The sequence below is a fragment of the Phalacrocorax carbo genome, chromosome 9, assembly GCF_963921805.1.
Source record: "Phalacrocorax carbo chromosome 9, bPhaCar2.1, whole genome shotgun sequence".
Lineage (NCBI taxonomy): Eukaryota > Metazoa > Chordata > Aves > Suliformes > Phalacrocoracidae > Phalacrocorax > Phalacrocorax carbo.
The window spans coordinates 33,754,320-33,767,445 of NC_087521.1; positions in this window are offsets into that span (position 1 = coordinate 33,754,320).

Below are 13,126 nucleotides of genomic sequence, written 5' to 3' on the forward strand. Positions count from 1 at the left end.
ACCCCTGAGAACTTTGCTGATAAACACAGTCATCGTGTATGAGCTAGAAACATCGTGAGAGCTTTGAATTCAACGTTGAGGGTATGCTGAAAAGGTCAATGATTTAATGGGCTGGAACAATTAATCTGGCACTTGTCTATACACCTGTCCTCTTAATGATGTGACACATCTCCCTTCTGTGTTCCCATCTGTCAACAATTAAGCTATAATTGGTGGAAATGCAATTTATCTCAGATAGAGCTGCTTAGTTTTCCAATAATCATGTTGCCAGCACTGGGGAAGAGTGCTGCCCACGGAGAAGGGTGTGTGGACCAGTCGATCCATATCACAGACTGTGCAGAGAAGAGATTCTGAGCATTAATTTATGAATTTGCAGGGTGCAAAATTTGCTCTTATGGAGGTGATAAGACCAGCACACCCGCTTTCTACGTCTGGTGCTCAAAATTGTTTGACCGTATTGCTCTTAATTGTATTAATTCATCATAACCTGTAGAGAGGCAGATGGAACCTCATCCTCTTCTCATGTTTTCTAACATCCTTTCCAGAGGCTGGAAATGCAAATGTTTTCTCTGTTACTGAAGGTGAAACTTTGACTTTTCTACAAATTAGAGAAGACAGAATAAACCCCCACAATGCATGTGCTGCAGCTCAGCAAGGAAGACTTTACAGAGCTGTTTTTCTCTGAATAGCTGCTGACTCCAAATGCTCGATATTAGCTCATCATTTGAAGGCTGAGTCATTACAGCCAACTACGGAGAGGATGAAACTTGCCACTCAGTGTAACTGGGCACACACAGCTTCAGTCCAAGTCACGCACTGCAGAAACCAGCGCCTGTTTCGGCAGAGCCCCTCGCCTCGACCCCAGCGTGCTTCCCTGGGGAGGAGAACCTGGAGCACCGCCGCATCCCGGCTGGCAGGCACGGAGGCAGGATGAGTTTTAAAGGATAACAATGAGGAAACCTGCGTGGGCTTTGATTTTGGTGGTGCAGAGCAGGTCAGCGGAAGAAGAGCCAAGAGGGAAGGTCTCAGAGCAGGGAAGCAGGGTGGGATTTGCCTGATGTAAATCTGGGCTGTGAAGCTGATATAAAACAGCCACCTGCTCTATTTATAGCTGAGAGCACGAGAGGAGGAGCAAGGGGCATCTTGAGAGGGTGACGTTTCCCCCGTCTATCCTGGGATGGTGTGAGTTACCTGCTGGCAAAAAGGGTTTCTGTATCTCACACCAGCCACGCAGCTTTGAGGCAAGGCTGGACCCATCCTGCAGGTTAAACGTGTCTCCCCACAGGAGCTGTGCCGAGGCAGAGGCTGCTCAGCCCAGGCGCAGCACCTTCAGAGGATTCATGTTGTCACTTTTCACCAAAATGACTGAGACTGGAGGTTTTATGCAGCTAATGGGTATCCGCACGTGGCACAGCCCTGAAGAAGGGGGAGATGGCGATCGATAGATCCCTGCCCCAAAGCACAAGGATATTCAATCTTCCTAGTGAAATGATTATAGGATGTCTTTGCTGGTGGTACGAACATGGCCAGAGCAACCCAGGTTCCTCCAGCTCAGGGTTAGCTGAACCGGTTTTGCTGAAATGTTAAAACAAAATGATAATGCTCAGCCTGAAGCAGACACCCGAGCTGGGGAAAGTCAGCACCAGCGGTTAATGTCTGGCAAAATAATCAGCAATTAAACGTACAACTTGTAAGAGGAAATGTCAATGAACCTTACCTCTGTATTTAACAAAGCAGGAAGGTATTTCAGAGACTTTACAGCCAGGGTTGCTGTAATATCTCTGTTATTGTTCCTGAGCAGAAAAATTACTTACTTACACTTAGTAAAGAGACATGTTAGGTAAATAAAGTTGAATAAAGCCACGCCGTAATTGGATCCCATCAAGTAATCTGGATTATTGTGATTTTCTAACCTTCCTGGTGCTCAGAGTATTTGACCTCCTCAGGAATGCAAGTTCTCAGCATCATACGACATCCTCCCTTCCCTAACGCATGCACACATTCAAAAGCAGAAAAAACCCCACTACCATCAAAGGCACCGGCATATATCCACTAACCTTATTAAACCCTTTATCTGCCCTGCCTCCCTGTAACTGGGATTGCTTCAATCTGCTTACACAAAGCCGCAAGAGAAAAGCGCCCAAGAACATTGACTTGAGCAGCTCTGTTTCAGGCTGTACATGAAGATTAAAATATTATCATCAACTTGAAAAGTATCAGCCATGGAACGTTTTGGTTTGGTCTAACTAGGTGTCCTCAGACTGCGCTGCGATAGCACAGCCCTAAACCTATCGTTTTCCAAAGCTGGAAATAGCGATTAAGCCCTTGGATTTCCAGCTTGCTTTAAATAATTCCTGAGCAAGGTCAAGAGATGGCACAAGGGTCCCCTGACGAATTAAGAGGAGGGAGGCAGGTCCTATTTCTCTTCTGAGCCTCTTTACCTGCTCCTGATATGGGATGTTGCCCTTTCTGGGACGTCCCCTCCCTCCCAGCAGTGCTGGTGCAGGGGTCCCTGGCCCAGCGGGAGCACGATCCGTCTCCACCGATGGGAGAGAGCTGCCCACAGAGATCTCAGGTTCTTGCAGGAGCAGGAAAAATATTTATTTCTTGCTTAGCACAAGGGTTGTAGCTTTTTGCCACCTACTGACACGTTGTGGGAACGGCTCATCCCGTGAGTTGCTGCAGAAAGGCTTAATCGTGCGCTGGCTCTGGCTGAGAGTGTGCCCAGCACCCGCCGAGCGGTCTGCAAAACAACAGCGAGAGTAAATACGGCGCTTGGCACATCGACAGGAGAGCAACACGCATTTGATTCGTTGTCCCTTGGTGTAATTCCCTCCCTGCCCCATACCTTGAGCACCTCATTTCATCATCCAGAGAGCAGGAGCATGGGAGAAATCAGGCATCTCACTTGCAAAACAAAGCCTTGGCTTCTTCCCCTTCTATCTTCCCCCCTGGTTAGTCTCTTTTTTTATTTTTCCCTTCATCTCCCCCGAAAGTCTCTGCCTGGCTTTTGTCCTTACCCAAGGGACCTTCCTTCTTCCTTAGCTCTGCTGGGGGCTTCTGGTCAGAGGACAGAAGGTCTCTGTGGGACCCCGCACACTGCTTAAGCTTCATTTAAATCCTGTTTTGATGGCTTAAGCAATGCACAAAGCTAATAGCGCTAACTCATTGCTCAGAGTGGACTCCAGCCTCCGCAAGGGAGCTGAGCATGTCTATTCACGTCTCCTGCAGCAGATGCTGAATGAGGTGCCACCTCTGCAGCAGCACTTTTGACATGGCTCTTGGACCCTCGTGGAGTTTCAGTGAAGCTCAACTGGGGCATCCTTCACCTTCTCAGAGCTTCTCTCGTTTCGGTCCATGCAGCTTTCCTTCTGCTTCCCTCCCACCAGCAGCGTGCTTTGCTAACGCACACCCCCAGTGACGGGGTTGAGCAAAACCCTGCTGTGATGCCGATCCAGCCTCGAATTTCCCCGTTCCTCCTAAGTCACGCCGAGACACAGCAGGTACCCGTGCTGGCATTAGCTGGTGGTCCAGGCAGGCTGCAAATGACCTGTTTAATCAAACTAGGTTTTATGCAGCATACGATTTAACATCCAAAATTACTTTATTAACCTGGTACTCAATTAAAATGCTAGGTAAAAACTGTTTGGGGAGAAAAGAGGAGCAAGGAAGCACCAGTTTTGGAGTCGCACCTTGCAGAAACACACCTTTCATTAAACGTTGAGGATGATGAACTTGCCTCTTGCTGGTAGCCATGTGATCCTGGTTACAAACACCATCCAAAAGCAGCCAGCATGGCTCCGGCTCACGACTTACGTCTGCACCGCAGAAAAAGGCTGAGCTTAAAAGCCAGGCGGTCCTTCTATTTAACACACAAATCACCTCCTTCAGTTTAGCCGAGCTGACCTAAAAATACAGCTTTTTGCCACACAAAGCCTCCCTTGTGAGACTCGCTGGAGCTGATTCTTCTGACAGTGCTCCTCTGTCTTGGAAAAAAGCTACTGAAGCTTCATTTCACTATGTTGCACTATACGGGGACCGTGAGCCCATTACTGCTTCTGCGTGATGGGGACTGATAAAATAACACGCTTAAAGCTTTTTTTGAGCTCAGGTGGAGAATTAGTGTAGTGCTGCCAAGGTTCTGGATGTTTTTCCAAACTTGATACTTGAAGAAATAGATATTATTTTGAGCAAAATTAATTTTGTTCAAAAATGTGTCTGTATGTCTTTGCAAAAAATATTTTTTAAATTGCACTTTTCCTTAAGAATTGGCTCCTCCTAAAAAAAAAAACAAAACAAGCTTAAGAGTATGGTTTTGGTCTGGGGTTTTTCTCTGTTTTTCATTTATTGAAAGCCCAATTTTTAGCCACAAGAAGTTATTGTCGCTATTTTGGTAAAGGCAGTTTGTCACAACGATCTAGCTAAATGTTACTAAAAATAATCACAAAAATGTAGAAGAAAGTATTGTGCTAAAGCTAGAGCAGGCAAAAAGGCAGAAAACAGGATCTTCGATCTTTAAAACCAACTTTTGCAGTAACCCTTGCTTCCAACCTGTATTTTGAATTTTCTCATGCCAAGGCTCTCCAGGTCCACTTTGTGCTTGTGAGCAGAAGGACTGGAAGCGGCCATAAAGCAAAAAAAAAAAAAAATATTCAAATCTTCCTGCAGACCCTAAATCTTTTTTTGCTGAAGGATTACCTGCTAAAAACAAATTGCCCAGCCCCACTTTTGAAGCCAAGGGTGCGGAGCTGGGAACAGCCCTTTGCTGCTCTGGCTTTTGATAACTGCTTCCTTCATCCTTTGGGCACGTTACATTGCTCTGCCCTCAGTTATTATGGGTTTTTTCCTCCCTTCCATCCTTCAAAAGAAGATGATACTTAATTAACTACCTCCAGGGATCTTGTGCAGCTCAGTTAATGTTCAGAAATTGCTTTGAAGGCAGCCAGCCTTGTACAGTTTCTAAGGATGAGGGGCTCCTCCCTTTCTGACTCCCAGTTACACCCATGTGCTGCTCTTGGCCCCGGGAGCCCACTCCGACCTCCTCGTACGGACCCGTCCTGCCCGGGCCTTTGCAGCCTCTCACACCACGGCACCGACTCCTGCACTGTAATTAGCAGAGCGCTTTCTCCATGCTTAAGCAAACAGATTTCCCATCGAGATCTAATACACAGGGATGGCTTCAGGCACGGACAAAATAAGCCATCTCCTAGAGAAAGAGTGCCACGAGGAGGTAAAGCCACCACGAGGAGGTAAAGCCACCACGAGGAGGTAAAGCCACCACGAGGAGGTAAAGCCACCATGGGCCTGGCAGCTGCGGCTCAAAAATTAGGGCATATGGGGCTTTGCCAGCCAGGCACTCGCTGCTCTGACTTATTTTCCCAGCTCTGCCCCGTTTTCTTCCTTTCTACCACCCTGTGGCAAAAGCCCCTCTGTGAGCCCCACATCTTTGGCGTATCAAGCTTGAGGTTTTCCTCCATGGCCAGGAGAGCCAATCCACAGTTAGGCTACAGGCAAAGGAGAGCGGCTCTGCAGATCTTGGGGAAACGCTTCAGTCTGGTTCTGTAATCTTGTGGTTTTACTCCACGACAGCGATACTGAGGTACTGTTTCATCAGTTCCCTTCTCACAACTTCCATCCCTCTTAAAGACCTCAGTACAGCAAAGGCTGGGGTGACTGTGTGCACCGGCTTGTGTCGGCGGGAGGCCACTAATGACGTGCAAGAGCAGGAATGAGCTTCACGGCTTCATGCGAGCACCTGGCTTCTAGGGGTTGGTGGTGGTCCTTGATGGGCGTGGTGGTCCGTGGAGGTGGCAGAGGGCTTCCCTTCAAGTCAAGCGGAAGAGAGTATGATTTTGCAGCTGTAGGAGCAGATGTTTGGTCTCCTCTCTGTGGGACTGTGGCCTCTGCAGAAAGGTGTCACTTCTGGACAGGGAACTTGAAGGGACACAGCCAGTGCGATGCTTCTTCGCTTACCATGCCAAAATAGACGTGCAGCTGCACATAATACAAGGTTAGACTCTGTTTTCGCTCTTTTGATGCAATGCACTGAGTTTTCTGATCCAGGTGTTTTAGTTACAGGAGCCTGGTCTTCATCTGTGTAAAAAGGAGAAAAATAATTACAAAACACTAAAAATAGAAAAAAAATATTCTATTATAAAAAAACCCAGAGAAGACTGCTAAGTATTTGTCTGAGTTAGAATGAGGTAGCTGCAGAGGTGGAAGAGGCTTTTGTTTATATTGAAGAGAAGTCTTTAAGTGGTTACGATATGGGAATAGTTAACATGAATGAGGTCTTACCTCTTTGTTTCCCAGCTTTCAAGAGCTCAGATTTTGTAACTGATGATCTAGTTAAGCACAATAACACCTGCCTTTGTGCTCGCACCAGGAACTGGAGAGGGGCGCTGAGATTTGGAGCAGGGAGCGAATCTGTGCTAACAAAAGCCTCTGAAGAAAATCATTACTCTTAACCCAGATGTGTTCGGATTCAGGCCCTGTACCAACAAAATAACACCCACCTATGGCAACACTACCTATTTATTTTGCTTGTTTGTAGAGAATGAAGTCCTTTGCCTTTGGGGCTCACTGTACTGATGGTCATTAAGGGCTGTTTTTGAAACGGTGGTGTTTCTGCAGAGGTTTCACAAAATTGAGGAGGAGGGCATTATAAAATTTGGCTCAAGGTACCAAAGTGCTTCTATTCAGACAGCTTCTTTCATAAGAAAAATAATGAAATGCTTTTAGGGCAACGTTTTCCCTGAAGTTACTTCCCTTCAGTGGTGGATTTTGCCAACCATATGCAGATTCCCCTACTAGACAACACCGGTGAGTCAGGTATAGAGTCGAGTCTTACCCTGCTCTCCGCCAGGACTTCCACTCCTTCCAGGGGTGCCTCCAGCGCCACCAGCTCCCCTGGCCATGGCTATCATCTTCTAGCCATTCCCTAACGACCTGCTTTGATGTCCAAGTGTAATAGATTCAGCGGTGCTGGTTTCATTGATTAACATACAAATCACGCCCAGAGGCTGGATGCTTCCCGCACTTAATCATCCACTTGGTGCATTTCAAAGAGCCCAAGAAAGATGATTGTCTTTTTTTTTGTAAAAGACAAACAAAAAGATCCCAGACAGCAAAATAAAACAAACAACCGCCCCCAAACACGTGAATATAATCATCTCAGGTTTTCTGCTGATGCTTTTTTCACAGCACAGAAAGCACTACCACCTTCCTGTTGTCACAAGAAGAAAGGTGTTACTTCGGGGAGCAGACAAATAAAGGCACATGAAGCTCCTAACCTCGAGGAGAACCGTCCTTGCTTTCAGAGGACAGCCAGTAACCCAGCGCCTGGAGAAGCAAGCGCATTACCCACCCAGTTAAAACCTGTTAATGTGAAGCCCAGCCTTTTCTCTCAGAGAGATGGCTTGGGTTAAATGTGCTGGAAGATCAGGAGAGCAGAGCCTGCTTTGAAAGAGCCACACGGGCTTTTTCCCCATCCCCTGAGGTGACACTATGTGACGCTGTTCAGCTTCTGCCCATGTGCCCGACCTGCAACACCTTCTGCTGCAGCCATACGTTTCCTAAAGGTTTAAGACTTGTAGCTCCTCGTTCATTTATAGCCAACGTATTTCTCCTCATGGTGGTTTTTCAGAGAAGTACATGGACTTGGGCTCAAGTTCCCTTCAGGGGACTCTTGAGGGACTCAAGCATGATGATATTTTGGTACCGAAGCAGATGAAGTGAAGCTGTGGCCTTTGTGAAGGCTCTGAGCAGGGAGCCCTGAGCATCCATCTCCTGCGATGCTTCGGAGCCGACGCAGCTGGCTCAGGGGGATGCAGCCAAAGCCTTCTAAAGTGGCTCTTCCGACCTGAAGGAGAAAGGGTTCTTGCACAAATTTTCATTATTTTTTTTCCATTTCAGTGGCTGGCCAGAACCAGACAATAACTCCAAAAGCATTCTTAAGAAAGAAAAAGCTTTATTAAAAGGAAACAAGTGAGTTTTCAAATGGAATAGTACGTTTTATAATTTCAGGTTTCCTTGGTAAAGCTTAATCTTGTTTACCAAGAAGGATTTGGCAGGTGTGATTAATTCCCTGCTCTTAAACATGAAAAAATTTATCTGCCTGCATAAACAATCCCAGAGGAGGCTCAGCTCTGCAACTGGTCAGAGCACCCAGAGCACGCCTGTACGAGAAGGACGCGGTCCTTCCCTGGCCATGGGCACGTTGGGGCAGGGGACATGGTGGGGCCAGAACCTGGGGGCAACTTCCTGAGAACTCCCTCTGCTTTCCTGCTCCTCTGGGAGAGTCCTTGCTGCTGCAATGTGTTGGGGAAAGAAAGGTTAATCAGAGGGGCTGGAAACCCAGAGGCTCAAGGGCAGGTATTTTTCTTCGTAGAGGAGATGCACACACAAGAGCAGGGTTTAGTCTGGGTTTAAAATCTGGGTTATTTTATAAGAGTTGGGAGCTACTCAATGGGAACACACCCAGAGAGGACAGCTAGCAGTGCCAGCATTCAGCTGCGACCTCAACTCTCTCTGGGGGAAGCTACAATGGCTGAGCTAAGCCACTCTCTCGGTTTATCACAGCCAATATTTGGAGGTTCACCTCTCCCCGCCTTTCCTGTGCTAGCTGAACCTTTCCAGGGGCTGGTTCAGCTCACTAACCCAGCAGAAATACATCACAAGATGTATATCCTTGCCAAAGATGTATATCCTTGCCTCTTGCAGGAGGGTACATACCTGGTCTGCAAACAGGACTGCTTTTTCACCCTATTTCCGTTTTCCCATAGGGTCCTGTGGCCCATTCTGCACCAGAGTGCAAGGTTTTTTTGGCTGGTCTTCCTGATCTCACCTCTCGACCTGCTCTGGTATCTCCTTCTGGTCACATGCAGCCCCACAGATGAGTTAAGTGTTGCCCTTTCAGTGCAGAACCTCCTGAACCCTCTGCAACAGGCATCATGTTTTCATGCTTTTCACTCACAGACTATCTGCCAAACCCCACTGCAAGCCAGCCAGAGCGCCTGTCTCCAGGCATGCAGAAGACATGGGAGACAGTTCATCTGCTCCACTCCCATCACTGCCGCCTTCTTCCCCTGATCACTCACCAGCCCCCATCCCTTTCCCCCAGCCCTGCAGGGTAATTTGAGGGGTGAGTAACCAAGCACTTACTGTCAAGGAAGAATCTGTTTAGCCAGGTTTGGTTTACCCCTAGTGTGTAAAGCACATGAAAGTATGGGACTTTTGTGTCCTTTCTCTCCATCCTCTGCCCCGTGGTACTGCTTTATCCATCAGCACAGCCTTGCCTACCCGCTTTTCCTCTTATTTCCTATAAAAAACCAAGCAGAGAGATTAGACCTATGTATCCCAACCTAATTTCTACATAAACTTCTTACCAGTCATGCCAGGAAGCCCAAACCACGGCTGCTGCAGATTATTCACCTAACACATATGAGCTGGCTCATGTAGGCAGTGGTGGAGCAGACTCCCAGCAGAATCCAGACGCACTGTAGATACTCCAGATCTTCGGAAAGCAGCCTGGTAATACTTGTCAAACTAGATAAAGAGCAGTGTGGGGCACAGCTGTAGGAGCCAGCAGACTGTAAAGCAGTTGGAAGCTTTACAGAGCCTTTCACAAGGGGAAAAATCTTGAACTGCAGTAAATTTTGTCTTTAAGATGTGCCCAAATGTTAACATGGAGCAAAAACTGGCTACTCTGAATGAAATGTTTCTCGCGAAAGGACAAATCCTTTCTACGGGGTCCATACCCTGAGATTTTTGAGTGACCACCATGAATTCAGAGAAAGAATATGGAAAAGTCTGAAGCCCCCCAGCCCTGTATCCAGGTGTTTACACCCAAACCGGTGTGCTTGTGGATGGAGAAGTCAGACAAGCCTAAATGAACCAAATTAAACATGTAAGGCAAGCTCATGATAAAGAACAGTTTGAAAATTCACTCATACATCTGCGGTAAGGCAAGCAGTCGGAGAGCAGCAAACACACGGCGCTGTGTCTGAGAACTGCAACTTTCCCTTAGCCTCTGAATTAAAAAATAATAATTTTCTATTCATTTCTAAGCAAGTTGGGCCGGTCTATGGAAAAGTGGGCTGTGAGCACCATTTAAATCACGCATAGCCTGAGGTTTAGGAAAGGTAGTTTTAGCATTCGTTCACTGCTTAAATCCACGTGTGCATGGGGGTGAGCCGGCCTAGGTTAGGGAAGCACCGTGATACACAAATTTTGGGGATGAAATTCAGCTTGTCAAACGTACTAGGAAACTAGCAGATTTCTAAAGGAGATTTGACTTCCCATTCAGCAGATCTGCACATTTATCCACACCAGATAGGTGGACAGTGAAAATATCCCACCAAACTCTTCTTTTTACTCACCTTCACGCATTTTTTCATGCTGCCTTTTGAAACCAACCCTCTTCCCTGTACCTTCTTCAACCCTTCACCACCCAGGTCTGCTGGACAACAGCAAGGAACAGGTAAAATGGCCAAAATACCCGGGGGTCGGACTGTGGCTGTAGTTTCACGGCCAGGGGGCCCTTGGCTGTCAGTGCTGGGTAACGGGGAGCAGCGGCCCAAGGCAGGGTTACAGCCAGGATGGCTCTGATGGGCAGCAGTGCTTTAGAAGCACTAACTAAACCTATTGCCTGTTCCAGAAAGGTTTCCGAGAGCTTCCCAGGCTGAGGCAGCTTCTGATGTAGCTGCTATTTCAGGTGACCACTAAAGGATGCTTTATTACTGTTTTCTTAGCTATAACTTACTGTAGTTCACAATTTTTCCCCAAAATCCTAATTTTAAAGAAAAATTTGGTTTCTGTGGGGTGGTCTAACCCTCGAGCCTCATCTGAGTCACAGGAGTCAAAGAGGTCCCACCCTGTGTCAGGACCAGCTTTAAGGATTAATCCCGTGGCTGCATAAAATCCCCAGCAAAAACTGCTTTGGCGCAAGTCCATGAGATCAGGCTCCTGTAATAACCAAGCACCGACAAAGGGTAACTCCCAAACCAAATTCCTGCTGTTTTTTCATGCATTTCCCCCACCAACGTATGATCTGCTGCTTTAAGCAGGCTAATGCTAGTTGAAGTCATTCTTTCTTGTGCAGAGAGAAGAAAAGCATGGAGGATGAAAATTGCAGGTTTCCTGAGGTTACACACCCACGGTGCATCCCAGGCCTCCCATCTGTACGAGACTCAGACAATCCACACGCTCCAAGGTATGCTGACAGCACTCACCACCACAGCAGCAGCAGTTCTGATTTCCAGAGCTTGTGTATCCAAAGGATGCCGGCACACCCAGACTCGTCTGCCTCAGTTTCCTTTCTCTCCCCGTCTGTGGACGGCAGGTCTTTCCTAACCTGCCCCACGACCCTCGTGCGACGCTGGCTGCACCCAAGCGACCGCACAACTGCGCCACGCTCTTCGCACGGGGGCGCGGTGGCTCTCTGCCTCGCCTGCGGGAACGCCGGGCAGCGCTTCCAGCAGCACCGTAAGGTGACAGGGAACGCTTTAGAAGCAACTCAGCGCAAAACAGCCCCAGCAGCACTGCTCGATTTCCGACAGACACCAACAGGAGATAGGTTTGGGGCTGGACACAATTGGAAGGAACCTCAGAAAATTCTCTTTGAATTTCAAGGATCAGAAATTTGCTGCTTAAAGAAGTTTAAATCACCCTGGAAACTACCAAAGAAAACTTACAGTAATACCTTCTTTCGATGTTAGAACAGGTTGAAAATTAAAAAGTTTGCAAAGCTCAAACAGGAGCGGGAGAGGGCTGAAGCTGGCAAAAGATCTTTAAAAAGATTTTTAAGAAATGTGTTTTGAAACCTTTTTTACTTCCACGCTTGGAAGTACTTACTAAGCTCTTCAGCTGAAGAGCAAAAAAAAAAAAACCAAAAAACCAAAAAAAAACCAACCCAGGAGAAGTTAATTCCAGGATCTGCGAAAGAAAAAGGGCTCTTTCTGTAGGTTTCAAAATGTTCCTGGGATTTTGATGCTGGAAAAATTTTCAGAGCACACTTCTTCCGAAGGACTCCCCAGGAATGCAGAGTTTACACAAAACAATCTCACAGAGAACTACAGAATCTCTGTCGAGAGATCGAAAAGCTGTTTCTGTATAGACAAAGCCAAAACATTGAAGTTTTACATTTCAATAAATGTATTTTTGGCATATTTCAATAAGGTACAGAGCATCGAGTGTACTGAGACTCTACAGCAGTCTCTTAACTTTGCCCAACGCAAGGGAGCACCCATGTAGATGCCTTCTATATATCCCCTTCGTCAGCTTATATATGAAGCTGTTTGAGTGATCGTTGGTTCATTGAGAGCCCAGAGATTGCCAGCTTTTCAATTTTCACTTCAATAAAACAAAAAACCCCAAGGAGAACACTTTCTCCTTTTAATCATATCCAGCCCTGCTTTCCGTAGTGATGAACTTCTTTTCCAGCCCCAAGAGAGCAATTTTTTTGAATGTCACTTTCAGACAGCAAGACAAAAATCTCTGCTACTCGCAGAAAAGGACCCTGACTGCCGTTTGCGGCTTGAACCACTTCCCAGTTTATTTACTTTTTTGAGACTGTTTACATTTCAGACAGCCCAGCTAACTCGTCCCAAAAAAGCTCGTTTCAGAGCTGCAAAAATGCCCTCTGTGCCGGCCACGAGAGAGACTTCAGACCTAAGAAAGCCTAAAGGTTCCTGGATCAAGTAATCTATGAGGAAAAAGTGGAGAAAAGAAAAAAAAAAAATCACATTTTCTGGCAAATTGTATCACCTAAAACTTCCATTTATTCCCTAGAAATCTGCAGGACCCTCAGAGGAGCATGCCGCTGTGTGGAGAAGGGAGATGAGAAAGGACATCCCTAATTTGGCTGAAGAGCAGCTGGTTTTCTTCTTAATATAATTAGCTCCTCCAGCAAGCCCTTACGCTTTGAGTCAGTGAGGTTGAAGCACACTTAGCACAATTCAGAAGTGACACATCAACCATTTCCATCAAATGCATCAAACTCAGAGGGCTCATTTGTTTGTTCTTTCCAATATTAGAGACTAATTTTGATTTAGACTAAGAGCCTTTTCTAGTGCAACCATTCCTCAGGAGCGAGCCGCGGCAACACGAGAGTGTTGGATTAGTTGTC